This window comes from Pinus tabuliformis, chromosome 9, assembly GCF_031772625.1.
Source record: "Pinus tabuliformis cultivar Carrire ecotype Pingquan chromosome 9, CPIR1, whole genome shotgun sequence".
Taxonomy (NCBI): domain Eukaryota; kingdom Viridiplantae; phylum Streptophyta; class Pinopsida; order Pinales; family Pinaceae; genus Pinus; species Pinus tabuliformis.
This window is the reverse complement of record NC_142307.1, coordinates 545,249,238-545,259,935: the sequence shown is the minus strand read 5'-3', so window position 1 is coordinate 545,259,935 and position 10,698 is coordinate 545,249,238.

Sequence of the window (10,698 nt, the reverse complement as noted above, 5' to 3'; positions counted from 1 at the left end):
GATCATGATAGTCTTAAATACCTTTTAGAACAAAGATTATCTTCAGAAGAGAAGCAAAAATGGGTCACAAAGATGTTGGGTTATGACTTTGAAATCATCTACAAAAAAGGGAAGCAAAATGTTGTGGCGGATGCACTCACAATAAAGGACCAGGATGTGGAAGCATTGCTTTGTGCCATTTCTATTATCCAACCAGATTGGATAAATGAAGCAAGGGATGAATGGAAGAATGACGAAGAAGTGTGGGCACTCATTAAAAAGTTACAAAAATATCCCAGTACATCTGATACATTTAGCTGGAAAAATGATTCGTTATGGTACAAAGATTGCTTATACCTATGTCAAAATTCCCAAATCAAACAAAATATTCTTATGGAATTGCACTCCTCTCCCTTAGGAGGGCACTCAGGATTTTTAAAAACTTACCACAAGGTTAAGAAGGAATTTTTTGGATGACCTTAAATCTTATATTCAAAAGTTTGTGGCAGAATGTTTGGTTTTTGATCCAGGTGGATATTGGTGGCCACCCACAAACCCATTTGGACCCCCACAACTGTCTCTTTCAGTTTCCTTAATTGTAGCACAACTTACTATTTTTAGCAGTTTTTCGGGTCCTGAACTTCTGGAGCCGTTTTGAGGCCCTAAACGACGTTTTTTTGGGAATCTGGGGGCAACATCGGTCCATGGACCAATGTTGCCCTTCCCAAAGTGGTAGTTCTCGGATAGATCTTTCTAACGAGCTATCGTACGCGTCAAACGGAGATCGTATGCCAAAGTTACGACCCCGGGAAATTGATGTACCAATTTACCCAAACGGGGCCCACAAGTTGGCGTTTCATCTTCTAGGGTTAGGTTTCGGGATGTGAAGGGTTTTCCATTGTTTCTCAACAATAAATAGGCCTTCGAGCCTCATTGTAATACAGTTCGGAACAGTTCAGAGGCATGTAGCCACACATCTCTTCTCAGAGATAAGCTACCATCGCCCTAGCTAGTTTCTTTCCATTTCTGGTTGTAAGCATATTTCAGTATTTTCCATTAATGAAATGAAGTATTATTTCCGTTGCATCTCTGTATTTATGGTTATCGCATCTCTGTATTTATGGTTATCTCTGTAATCTATTGCGTTCCTGCTTAAATCCGGATCAGTGGTATCAGAGCGGTCTGCTTTTTCTCTGTTTTTCTTTGCATGTCCCCAACGAGGTCGGGATATAAGGAGTTAGGGCTTGAACTGGTCGAACCTTTGCAAGACCAGCCTCGCAAATCCCGACAGCCTCCCATGGCGGATGAGAAGAAAGACGAGGGGGCAGGAGATCCTATCAAAATCTTGCTCGAAGAAGCGCTCGAGCGGCAAAGGAACGCGATGATGGATAGCTTTGCGCAAATCCTTCAGCGGCTACCCAGAGGCGACGCATCGACTTCCAACAGCGACTCTGGAAATGCCACACCGTTCAAGGTACAAGTTAATTTTGAAATCCCCATATTCGAGGGACAAATAGACGCAGATGCCGTAGATAAATGGTTAAATCTGCTAGATGGGTATTTTTCTGTTCATGAATTTTCAAGTCGGGAAAAGATTGTTTTCGCTCTTCTCAAAGTAGCCCCCCACGTCAAGGACTGGTGGGAAACCTATTGCGAGCAGAAGGATGAAAGTACAGGCTCACTGTTTTCAGCTGCACCCACTTGGAATGACTTCCGGGATGCCATCAAGGAGCAGTATTACCCTGTCGGAACCTATGAGGACAAATACATCAAATGGACCACACTGCGGCAGGGACGAGACCAAGATGTGCCGGAGTTCACAAACATTTTTCATACCCTTCGCACACAGTTGGGTATCAAAGATTCTGAGCTGCATCTGGTACTCAAATACCGCGGCTGCCTACACAGATACATCCAGGAAGAGATGGGGTTCTTGAACATCCCCTCACTCGGCACAGCATACCGATACGCTGTCAAAATCGAGCAAAAGTTCAAACAGAAGAAGCGAGACTTTGGATCTGCAAATCCAAAGCCCAAAGGACAAAGCCAAGGCGGGGTGACCCAAGACAACCCGTCGAAGCCGCAAGAAAAGAACAACACCATGAAGTCGAAGAAGGACACAGGAAAGTGGTGTGAATTCCACAAGAGTCCCACTCATAACACAAGTGAGTGTCGGACCAAGCAGTCGCTGGTGGCTGAGTTGAAGGCTTCCGAATCAGATTCATGTTCCGATCCTGAGCCAGAACCCGACAAGGGGAATGGCAAAGGGAAGCAGATCATTGATGCGGATCCCAGCGCCACTGTTGCCACCGCCAAGATCCAGAAAGATGAGCCCGAAAATCCAGAGGAAGGGGAGCGTCTTTTCCACTCACAGATGTGGGTGAAGGGTTCGCCGCTACAATTCATTGTCGACAGTGGCAACCAAAAGAACCTCATTTCAGCAGAGGTTGTGAAGCGGTTGGGCCTACCGACTACACCACACCCACATCCGTACAGTATCGGGTGGCTTCACGAAGGACGAGATCTGAAAGTTCGCCAGCAGTGCCGCCTTCCATACAACATCAAGCCCTTCACAGACGAGGTATTGTGTGATGTTACACCTCTGGATGTTTGTGATGTATTATTAGGCCAGCCATACTTGTGGAGGCGACATGCTGTGTATGAGTCAAGGCCTCGCGCTGTCATTATTTCTTTGGGTGATTCATTATACAGGATACCAGAGGTAGCCCCACCTACCGCCACATCTTTGATCACTACCAAGAAAGGCAGCAAGCTCATATCACAGACCAGGAAATTCATCTGTCTGGTTCACTCCCAAAGTAAGGGGAAGATCGTTGCTACATCCATGACCCCTGCAAAGGGTTCCTCCATGCAGCAGCAGCAGCAAAGGGATACGGTCATGACAAAACACAGGAACAACTTCTCCTCAACCACATGGGTACCACACAAGTTTCAGGTGGGCAACAAAGTCTGGTTGCATCGACAGAAAGAACGCCTTACCAGAACCCATCAGAAGCTCAGATCACTCCGACATGGTCCTTACAGCAGTACCAAGGCTATGGGGAACAATGCTTTGGAGCACATCATTCCTCCATTCCTTCGCCTGCACCAAATGTTCAATATGGACCATCGTCGACCATGCTTCCCACCATCACTGGACACATCAGAGATTGCAGGGCAAGTTCAGCAGATGGAGGAACTCAACGCAATGGGGACCATTGCTTCCTAAGGGGGGAGGAATGATCCAGGTGGATATTGGTGGCCACCCACCAACCCATTTGGACCCCCAAAACTGTCTCTTTCAGTCTTTTCAGTTTCCTTAATTGTAGCACAACTTACTATTTTTAGCAGTTTTTCGGGTCCTGAACTTCCGGAGCCGTTTTGAGGCCCTAAACGACGTTTTTTTGGGAATCTGGGGGCAACATGGGTCCATGGACCGATGTTGCCCTTCCCAAAGTGGTAGTTCTCGGATAGATCTTTCTAACGAGCTATCGTACGCGTCAAACGGAGATCGTATGCCAAAGTTACGACCCCGGGAAATTGATGTACCAATTTACCCAAACGGGGCCCACAAGTTGGCGTTTCATCTTCTAGGGTTAGGTTTCGGGATGTGAAGGGTTTTCCATTGTTTCTCAACAATAAATAGGCCTTCGAGCCTCATTGTAATACAGTTCGGAACAGTTCAGAGGCATGTAGCCGCACATCTATTCTCAGAGATAAGCTACCATCGCCCTAGCTGGTTTCTTTCCATTTCTGGTTGTAAGCATATTTCAGTATTTTCCATTAATGAAATGAAGTATTATTTCCGCTGCATCTCTGTATTTATGGTTATCGCATCTCTGTATTTATGGTTATCTCTGTAATCTATTGCGTTCCTGCTTAAATCCGGATCAGTTTTCCAACAAAATAAAGTTGAAACAATTAAGACCCTGGGTCTATTACAAACTTTATCCATTCCAAGTCAGCATTGGGAGGTGGTTTCAATGGATTTTATCACAGGTTTACCCAAGTCCAAAGGAAAGAGTGTCATCATGGTGGTAGTTGATAGACTTACCAAGTATGCACACTTTTGTGCATTATCTCATCCATTTAAAGCCAATATAGTTTCTACTGCATTTATGGAAATAATTCAAAATCTACATTGAAACCCAAAAATTATTGTAAGCGACAGAGATCCCATTTTCACTAGAAAATTTTGGACAAAATTATTTTCTTGTCTTGGTACTCAATTAGCTCATAGCTCATCTTATCATCCTCAATCTGATGGGAAAACTGAGATAATAAACAAATGTTTGGAAGGATATCTTTGTTGCTTTGTATCTCATAAACAGACACAATGGGTCAAATGGTTGCCTCTGGTTGAATGGTGGTATAACACTTCTTTCCATACTGCAGCAAAAATGACCCCATTTATGGCACTTTATGGATATCACCCACCGTCCATCACATCATATTTAAGAGAAAATTCTAAGGTTCAAGAAATGGAAGATCACATCGAGCATCAACAAGAAGTTCTCCAACTCTTAAAGGATAACCTAACTTTGGCACGGAATAGAATGAAACAACATGCAGATCAACATCACAACAAACGAAGTTTTGATGTAGGTGATTCAGTATTTCTACGGCTACAACCATATAAACAAATGTCCCTCAAGCAAGCTAATAAGGATAATAAATTATCACCAAAGTATTATGGTCCGTACAAGGTGTTGCAAAAGATTGGTACTATGGCATACAAATTGGAGATTCTTGTAGCTTCCCAAGTGCACCCAATTTTCCATGTTTCATGATTAAAGAAGGTTATTGGTGACAAGCTTCCAGTTCAAACAATATTGCCAGAACTTGATGAGGAAAGAAAAATCATATTGGAACGTAAAGCAATCACAGAAACAAGAACTCGACAGTTACGAAATGTATCAAGTTCGGAGTATCTCGTCAAGTGGAAGAACTTACTTACTGAAGATTCCACATGGGAGGATGATAATTTTATACAAAAGCATCCAAAACTACTCAAGCGTTGAGGACAACACTTTTTTGAAGGAAAGGGGCATGTTAGATCGCTATAATATTAGTGATTCCCCCATTAGTATTGTCATTGTAGCCCTTATTGTTATTGTTGTGCCCCTATTGTCCCCATATTGTTATTACTGTGCCCCATAGAAGCCCACTATTGTTATTGTTGTGCCCGTATATTATTATTGTTATGTCGGCATTGATTATATTGTGACCCCTGAGACTCCTATATATATAAAGGAGGTTTGTCATTTGTATCATCCAAGAATTGTTCATTTGTGTAATGTAAAGGAGGTTGCCCCCTCGAAGAAGCTGATTCTAAAGTTGTTGATCTATTTTATATATCTCTTTGTGAGCTGGTTTCTTAACAGTTATAGAAGCAAGTGAGGTGATGAAATAGTTGCAGCAATTGCTGGAACAGGGTGTCATTCGACCGAGTACATCACCATGTGGGTCACCCATCATAATTGTTCCAAAGAAGTATGGGACTTGACAGATGTGTATAGATTATAGGGCATTGAATAAAATCATGCTCAAGAACAGATACCCCCTGCCCAGGATAGACGATCTACTAGATCAGCTGCAGCAAGCAAAGCATTTCACCAAGATAGACTTGAAGTCTGTATATCACCAGGTTCGAGTCAAGGAAGAAGATACATGGAAGACCACCTCAAAACCAGGCAAGGTTTGTATGAGTGGTTAGTTATGTCATTTTTCCTATGTAATGCACTAGCTACATTTATGATATTAATGAATTATGTACTGCGCCCTTTTTTAGATTCATTTGTTATTGTCTATCTGGATGATATATTGGTATATAGTGCTACCTGGGGGGAGCATATTTCACATTTGACACAGGTGCTAGAAACATTGAAGAAGCACAAGCTGCTAGCAAATATCAAGTGTGAGTTTTTGTTGCAGTCCTTAGTGTATTTGGGATATGTGATTGGTGGAGGAGAATTGAAGATAGATCCTTCCAAGATGGAGGCCATCATGAAATGGATAGTGCCTACTAATTTTACTGAGGTTAGGAGTTTCATTGGATAAACACAGTACCTGAGGAAATTCATAGCCTCGTTTTCAGCAGTAGTAGCACCACTCCATGCCATAACAGCAAGGGGTAAGAGTTTCCAGTGGGGAAAGGGGCAAAAGAAGACTTTCGATGAGTTAAAGAAAAAGATCAGTGAAGCACCAATTTTGGCATTACCAAACTTGCAACGACCCTTTGAAGTGGAGATAGATACGAGTGGGTATGTTATGGGAGTTGTCTTGATGCAAGGAGGAAGGCTCATTTGCTACCATTCTGAAGAATTTCATGGGGCAGTTCTTAAATACCTTACTTATGATAAGGAGCTCTATGCTGGTGCAAGTTGTGAAGAAGTGGAAGCACTATCTAATGGGAAAGGAGACAATAATACACACATATCACCAGCCATTATAGTACCTGCAGGCCCAGAATAAGCTACAACAGACCAAGCACTACAAGTGGATGGGGTTTTTACAACAGTTTCATTTAGTGATCAAGTATAAGAAGGGCAACACAAACAAGTTGGCCGATATGCTTTCAAGGTTGCCCACATAAAAAATTACAGCTTTGGGAACTCTTATGCACACGGAGCCATTCACCCGTGATGCATATAGAGAGACATATTCAAAAGATGAGGACTTCAAGGAGGTGTATCAGCAGTTCCAAAATCAAAGTCATGTGCACGATGGTGACAACATCGTTGACTACCATCTCCAGGATAGGTTACTCTACAGGTTGGATAAGCTATGTGTTCCTAAGGGTGAGAATTTGTAGCTGATTAGATAGGCTCACACCTCCAAGGTTGCAGGGCACTTTGGTGTAAGGAAGAGTGTGGCTAACTTGCAGAGGTATGTGTATTGGCCCAATATGCATGATCAGGTGCTCATGTCCTAAGTGTCGTAAAATGCTCAAAATTTAAAATACTTAGAACTGGTTCAAAGTTGAACGAATGGAAAGTGCTTGTCCTCCTAATTCCGGTGCCGCAAACGGTTCGAAAAACGGTCGCCGTATGAGAAAGTTATGGCAAAAAGAAGAATTTCTCAGTAACATTGAAATTTTGAATTTTTCAAAAAAAAATAAAAAAAGAATATTCCACAGAATATTCTAGGGAATATTCCTTTTTGGGCGGCCAATCACAGGTTTCCACATGGCAGGCCCGGAGGCTGCCACGTGGCCGGAGGTGACGTCAGCAAGGTATGTGCGCATGTTAAAATTTTGGTTGGGTTGTGGTTTGAACCCATGACCTGCTCTCAACAAATACAAAGCCTTACCAACGCGCCACCACTGCAGGTCTTGTTTGAAAAGCGGCGGCAACTCTATATGAGTTTAAAATTTGGTTTGGGCGGGAAATGAAGGGGGCCAGCCCCTAAGGCCAGCCCCCATACCACGTGACCTCCGCCCTTGGACCGTGGGCTCCTTCCTTAACCGCCAGCACAAACTCCAACGCAAACCACCAGCCGAGATTTGCGGTCACATGCGCGCTGAATGCGGAGTTAACTGACAGTCCAGTTGGCGGGATTTTTGGCGGACCGCCAAATTTGGGCGGTCCCGCCATAATTGGCGGAGCTAACTGGCCCCAACTACAGTTAGCTGGAGTTTTTTTAGGCTAAACTGGAGGGAATCTTTAATGGGCCATAACTTTGGCTAGGAAAGGCGGTTTTGGACAAATTTTTTTTTTTTTTTTTGGGTATTTTCGACCTTCTGAAGCCATTGGCATAGGTATTACATCCATTTGAGGTCATTTGCAAAGGTTTTAGAGCCGTGAAAGTTCTAGGAGCCACCAGGGCCCAGTATTGGGAAGACTGTATAGGGTTGCAGGTATCCATTGGAGGTGAACCAGTAGTCAATCCTGAAGGATTCAAGTGTTCTGAATCTGTTTTTACCATCTATTCCACCTGTAGATGCTTCTATTCAGCTGTATATTCAATTTGAGCATTTAATTAAAACAAGGACAGGCCCATTTGGGAGCCTTGGACCCAGCAGACGTAGCCCAGGAGGGGTGAACTGCTTCATCAACTTCTTTTGCATCTGTGGTTGATTTATTTTGCAGAACAAATTTGTTTTAGTGTGTTAAACAGTAAAAGGAAATAAATCTGCTATACTTAAATGGGTCATGAACAGCTGAAAATTTCATTTGTTTCTTTTCTGCAAGACATGGACATCTTTTAAACATGTATATTTCTGAATTGAATACCTTGCAAACCATTTACAAGTAGTTTCTAATTCAGATCAAGTTGGTATCAGAGCTATGTTGTTGTTTCTTTGTATCAAAAGCAGTCAAATAAACTATAGACAGAGCCTGAAACAAGCCAGGAAGCCTTCGAAATTCTCTTGTTATACAATTGCAAAGTAGATAAATGCTCTTTCAGTCAATCTCTGGTGTAGTTGTATTTTGATTGTTTTTGTGCAAAGATCTTCTAATTGTCTTGCAAGTATTGATGCTTACCAAGTTGAAACTTAAAAGAGGGGAAGGACAGTTGACTAGAGAACGAGAGAATCCTCAGTCAAGGAAGGCCAGAGAGCCATCACCTCCACCTTCAATTTCACCCTCAAGAGTCTCAGCAGAAGCTTCAAGAATGTCTGAACATGAAAGAGAAATTCCTGCAGACATGGATCCAAAAGAAGAAGAAAGAGTCTTCAGAAAGGCTTTCTTGGACCTCACTGAAATGGTGAGGATATTATACCAAGAAAGAAATGAGAAATTGGCTGGAGAAGGGTCCAAACATCCACATGAAGGAGAGGGATCTTCAGGAGGTAAGAAGGATGATGATCATTCCAAGAAAGGACATGGAGGTAATGGTGATCCACCACCCCCATCATCACCTTCTTCCTCTTCATCCTCGTCTTCTTCTTCTGTGCATAAGCATAGATCCTCTAGAAAAAGTCCTTTTTTGAAGCTTGATGTAAAATTCGAATTACCTATGTTTAATGGTGAAGTGAATGCAGAAAAGCTTGACAACTGGATTAGGCAGTTGGAAGTTTACTTGAGGATCCAAAATATGCATGATGATGCCACCAAGATTCAGTTGGCTTCTTTGAGAATGGATGGAGCAGCATTAGTCTGGTGGGAGGCCAAGACTAAAGAGTAGATCAAGAAATTTGGTAAGGTTACCTTAACATGGCTTGAATTTTTGTTAGCCATTAAAAAATAGTTTTATCCTCTTTCTCACATGCAGAAAGCCATTATGAACTAGCAAAATTTCAGACAACTTAAGGGTCAGAGTGTCCAAGACTACACCCAAGAATTCAGGAGAAGAGCTCTCTTGCTAGGGGTAGATTTACAGACCCAGGAAACCTTGCTGAAATACATTGGTGGCTTGCATAGCTAACTTAGACACACCATCTTGATGTTTAACCCTACTAGCCTGGACGAGGTTTGTGTCCAAGCTACACATTTAGAGGCAAGGGGAAAAAACACATTTGAAGAGTGTAGAAACAAGCCCCCCAAGGGGAAAAACAAAGAGAAAACCTCCAAGGCAAAGGGAAAAAAGAATGCATCTGTCAAACAGGAGAGTGAGAAAGTGATCTGTAAACACTGTTCAAAATCAGGCCATGAGGAGAAAAACTGTTGGAAATTACATCCTGAAAAAAGACCTCAATCTAACAAATCCAAAGGGAAACAGAAAACGGCTGCTACTAAATCTACACCACAGGATTTAGGGGATGATTCAGGTGATGAAACCAAAATTGCAGCCATGGGTTTGAAAAACTTGAAGGGAAAAGAAATTGAAACTCAAGCCAGCACTAGTACCTCAAACTGTCATGTACAAGGTCCTAATGAGGAAGAAAGAATTGAACTGTTTCATGTGAGAGCGATTTCAAAACATACTAAAATTGACACACTTTTTGATAGTGGGTCACAAGCAAACCTTATATCAGAGGACTTGGTCAAGCAGCTTAAACTTGAGACCGTTCCACATCCGAAACCATATCCACTTGGATGGATTTGCAAGGATGCAAATTTACAAGTTTCAAGAAAGTGCACATTGCGCTTTGCAATTACTGCACATTTTATTGACACAGTTGAACTTGATGTGGTACCTTTTGATATAGCAGGAATTGTTTTGGGAAGTCCTTACTTGTTTGACAGGAAAGCTATCTTTCATTGCCATGAAAACAAATATCATCTTTTCAAAGATGGCAAGGAGTTCATTGTTAGAGCTCATCGCAAGAAGACAAATATAGCGATGGTGAATGCAGGACAGGTAAAAAGGCTGGTCAATTCAAGTAAGAATTTTGTTCTTCTTATGATTAAGCCCAAGGTTGATGTGAATCATGAGTCATTTGACAATTGTGATCCAAAACTTAAGTCAGAACTGTATGATGTAGTTGATGCATATCATGAGATGTTTCAGGAGCCAACAGGTTTGCCTCCTAAGAGGGAGATTTAGCATGAAATCCATTTGCATCCAGATTGTCCTCTTCCAAACATAGGCATGTACCGCATGTCTATTATGGAGAATGCTGAAATAAAGAAGCAAATCAAGGACTTGTTGGACAAGGGTTTCATAAGGCCAAGTACTTCGCCATGTGGGTCACCGATTGTACTGATTCCAAAGAAAGATGGCACTTGGCGTATGTTTGTTGATTTCAGGGCCTTGGACAAGATAACGGTAAAGAATCGTTACCCACTCCCAAGGATAGATGATTTGCTAGACCAGCTGAAAGATGCTCGATAT